Source organism: Salvelinus sp. IW2-2015, unplaced genomic scaffold, assembly GCF_002910315.2.
Source record: "Salvelinus sp. IW2-2015 unplaced genomic scaffold, ASM291031v2 Un_scaffold2593, whole genome shotgun sequence".
Taxonomy (NCBI): domain Eukaryota; kingdom Metazoa; phylum Chordata; class Actinopteri; order Salmoniformes; family Salmonidae; genus Salvelinus; species Salvelinus sp. IW2-2015.
The window spans coordinates 73539-78143 of NW_019943901.1; the positions used below are offsets into that span (position 1 = coordinate 73539).

The 4605-nt window shown below is 47.5% G+C and overlaps 1 pseudogene; it reads right to left on the reverse strand.

Moving 5' to 3' along the window:
- Positions 1-334: 334 nt before the first annotated feature.
- Positions 335-4605, reverse strand: part of LOC112074339 (teneurin-4-like) — a 66519-nt pseudogene continuing 62248 nt past the window's right edge.

Consider the following 4605-nt stretch of genomic DNA (forward strand, 5'->3'; position numbering starts at 1 on the left):
TTCTCCTCCTCTTCCATCTCTCAATCCCTCTCTTCTCCATCTCCCGCTCACTCTCTCTCTCGTTTCCCGTCCCTCTCTCTTCCTCTCCTTCCCGTCCAATCCCTCCTCTCCTCTCTCTCCTCTCTCTCTCTCCTCTCCTCTCCTCTGACCGTCTCTTAATCTTTTGCCTCTCCCTCTCTTCTGCTCACTCTCTCTTTACCTCACCTTGGTGCTCAATATGTAACACATTCTGTCCCGCTCTCTTCTCTCCCTTCCCTATCTCTCCTCTCCCCTCCCCCATCCATCCCCTCTCACTCTCTCCTCTTGTCTCACATTCCTCTCTCCTCTCCTCTCCTCTCCTCTCCTCTCCAGCCCAGTCCCTTTTAACACAGTCACCAACAGGGACGGGGAAACAGATTGCCAAAAATAAGTCACAGACAGAATAGATATGGCAGAATGTCTTTCTCTAGCAGCCACACTTGAACAGCAAAGACTTATGAATCTCTTTTTCTGAAGGAGAAGTAGCTGTACGGTAAAATACAGTGTTCAGCAACTGATTTCCAGGTGTCTGCCACACCATGTTTTTTGAGTTCATTCAGTGTATCATGTTAAGCACACGTCAAAGGAGCAGAAAATTACAAGGTGTTCATGTATGTAACTGTCTTTGGCAACAAGTCCTTAGTTATACTTTGTGGCCACCAACGCTGCGTCTGAACAAAAGGGCACCCTATCCTCTATATAGTGAACTACCCCAGAGGCTGAGGGGCCCTGGTCAAAAAGTAGTGCACTATATAGGGAATAGGGTTCCATAGGGCTGGTCAAAAGTAGTGCACTACATAGGGAATAGGGTTCCCTTTAAGACACCTCTCGCTCCAGTGGCTAAACAGGTTCCAGTTGTTGATCATGTCACCTTCGGCCCATCTCGCTCTGCCTCATGAAGTGAATGTTGTTGACGCTGTCCGACAGCTCCGGGAACTGGTCCACAGACACCACGTAGTACCCGTCGTATCCTGCCACCTTCCCCGACCCCAGCAGCTGTTGCTTCTCTCCCTCCGTCCAGGCGCGCGAGCCCTCCTCTCCCTCCCTCAGTCTCTGGCGCTCCCTGGTCCAGGCCTGGGCTACAGCTCTCTGCCTGGCTAACTCCAGCACCCTGGCCTTCTCCTCATCCAGGGAACTACCGTACCGCGTGTTGAGGTTCAGAGCGCCGTATTGAAGCTGGATGTCCGTGATGCGCCTAGTCCTGCCGTTCAGCACGGCGTTGACCTGAGACACCGTCACGTTGACGCCTGTCTCCAGGGTACGGCGTCCTACGGTCATCCCGATGAGTGACAGGTCGCCCTCCACGGACCCCAGCTTGAGGAAGTAATGTGTGTCCCTGCCGTCGACGGTGAAGTGGAGYTCCTGCAGGTAGAACGCGTCGTTGAGAACCGCTGCCATGCGTCGACCGTCCTCATTGGCCAGGCTGATAATGTCAGTGCTGATYCGGCCTTCGCGGATGGCGAACTTCACGCCCTTGCCGAAGATGGATCCTCCAGAGGCGAAGAGGGTCTTTGGGGCAGCCTGGGGGCAGCCTGCAGCGCTGGCACCATAAATCTGTCCGAAGCGTTCCAGCTTTACGAAGGCCTTCAGCTGTCTCTGGACCTCACACTGCACGCCAAGGATAGACTAACAACACAACAAGACAGAATGACATTGGTTAGTAGGCCTGGGATTGACTGCAACAACAACAACAACAACAAAAACACAACAACAACAGAAACAACAGAAACACAACAACAGAAACAACAACAACACAAACACAACAACAAAACCAACAACACAAACACAACAACAAAACCAACAACACAAACACAACAACAGAAACAACAACACAAAAACAACAACACAAACACAACAACAAAAACACAACTACAGAAACAACAACAACAACAACAACAGAAACACAACAACAGAAACACAACAACAACAACAACAACAACAGAAACACAACAACAGGACATGTGTAGAAGAAGGACACCGTGAGCAGTAGTAGATTCCTTCCCTGTGGTTGGTCACACCATAACAACACAAACAGTAGTAGATTCCTTCCCTGTGGTTGGTCACACCATAACAACACAAACAGTAGTAGATTTCCCCTGTGGTTGTCCACAGCGAGCGTTTGGCCATAACAACTACAACAGTAGTAGATTCCTTTCCTCGTGGTTGGTCACACTTCGAATAACACACACAAAAACAGTATAGGATACTTAATCTTTTTCTTCCTTAATTCAAAATCTTGACAACGGAGAATAAAATATTCAAATATCTCAAACACTCGTCTGCAACGTTGTATGAATTTGGTAGCGTAGTAATTGCCTTTCTCTGTAAGCACGTGCCATGTTTCCCTGCCCTACTCATCGTATCGACAGCTGCTTCACATAATCCTGTTTTCTCTACCTCCTCCTTCTCTTCCTCCTCTCCTCTCTTCTCGCACGTCGCTCCTTCGTCCGATCTTATTATGCTCTCTCCTCCCATCTTTCTCCTTCTATTCCTTCCTCCTCCTTCCCTCACTCATTCTCTCCTCTCTTCCTCTCTTCTCTGCTCCCTCCTCTTCCTCCCTTCTCTGCCCTCCCTCCTCTTCTTTCCCTTATCTTTCTCCTTCTTCTCTCCTCCCTTTCTTCTTCCCTCCTCCCTCCTCTTCCCTCTCTTCTCTCCCCCCTTCTCTTCCAGCGCTATCTCTGCCTCCCTTCTCTTCCTCCTCCTTCCTGCCCTTCTCTGCCTCCCTAAAATCTCTTCCCCTCTGCCGTACCCTCCCTTCCTCCGGGCTCCTCTCTATCTCTTCTCCCTTTCTGCCTCGACCTTGTCTTCCTGACCGCTTGCCTAGCCCAAGATCTAGCTGGAGGTAAATCTCATGGAAGGTCTTAGTGAGTCAAGAATTACGAGGTAGGGCCTCCTAACACTCTCTTCCGTACGCTGCATTCTCTCGGATCTCATCGAGTCCCTAAGAGGAGCCGCGAGAAGGGGCAGCGACGAGTGTCTCTATGGACCAGAGAGGTCCGCATCTCTGGCTACGCTCATGCAACGCGTGAAGGAACTCGAGTTCTCTCTCTCGCACACCACACACACGTGCGCACACACACACACACACACGCGCGCACACGCATGCACACACACAATTAGAGAATCAAAAAAGGCCGGTTCATTAACACTTCCCCCATGTCTTACTTCCTGTTGTGAGCATGTGGCATTAACACACTGTACATCATGTTAAGGTGTGTGGCTGCATGTGGGTAAACCCTCGTACATTTCAACAGGTTTCTACAATATCGGGGAGGTTCACATAACCCACTGCTTCTTCTTTAGTTGTTTCCAATCTCGTCTGAAATGTATTATAAAATGTGATTAAGATCCAACTCCTGTGAATGAATCCCACTACATCTTAAAGCTGTTAGATGAATGAAATGTATTATAAAATGAGATTAAGATCCAACTCCTGTGAATGAATCCCACTACATCTTAAAGCTGTTAGATGAATGATATATAAAGACGCCTGAAAATATTTTACCTTCAAGAAAACCAGTTTGAGGAAAATCAATTACTTTCATCAATTCTGTGTCTGGAAGACTGATTTCAATAAACATTGACGGAGGATAAAATCCCAAAAGGCTTCATTATACACTGAGTAGACAAAARATTAAGAACACCTGCTCTTTCCATGACATAGACTGATCAGGTGAATCCAGGTGAAAGCTATGATCCCTTATTGATGTCACTTGTTAAATCCACTTCAATCAGTGCAGATGAAGGGGAGGAGACAAGTTAAATAAGGACTTTTAAGCCTTGAGACAATTGATATACGGATTGTGTATGTGTGCCATTCAGAGGGTGAATGGGCAAGACAAAATATTTCAGTGCCTTTGAACGGGGTATGGTAGTAGGTGCCAGGMGCACCGGTTTGTGTCAAGAACTGCAACACCGCTTGGTTTTTCACTCTCAACAGTTTCCTGAGTGTATCCAGAATGGTCCTCCATCCAAAGTACATCCAGCCAACTMGACKCAACWGTGGGAAGCATTGGAGTCAACATGGGCCAGCATCCCTGTGGAACGCTTTCGACACCTGTAGAGTCCATGACCCGACGAAATTGAGGCTGTTTGAGGGCAAAAGGGAGGATGGCAACTCATATTTAGGATAGGGTGTTCTTAATGTTTTGTCCACTCAGTGGTAAGAAACGGAATGTAATACAACACACTGTTAGTGAAACGTCAAACTAAATGTGCAGGAAAATTCTTCATAATGTTGATTGTTTGACAGGACGTGCTTGTTATTTTAGATCTAGGAAAAGCAGTATAGCACCAAGTTTTAACTCTTCTTATCACCCATACGTATGAAATCAGAAAACACACACACACACATCACACAACACACACCACACACAACACACAACCACACAACACACACACACACCACCCACACACACACACTCGGGGACCCACTGTATATCTTGTAAGTTGTGAAGATGTCTCATTGTCAAGGCCATGAGGTGTTTGTTAGAAATCCCGTCTCTCTCTGATCGGTCTCTGCCATGTCAATGATATTTAAAAGAAAGGGTTGAAACCCTGTTTCTGACAGTAAAACAGAGCCGGTCA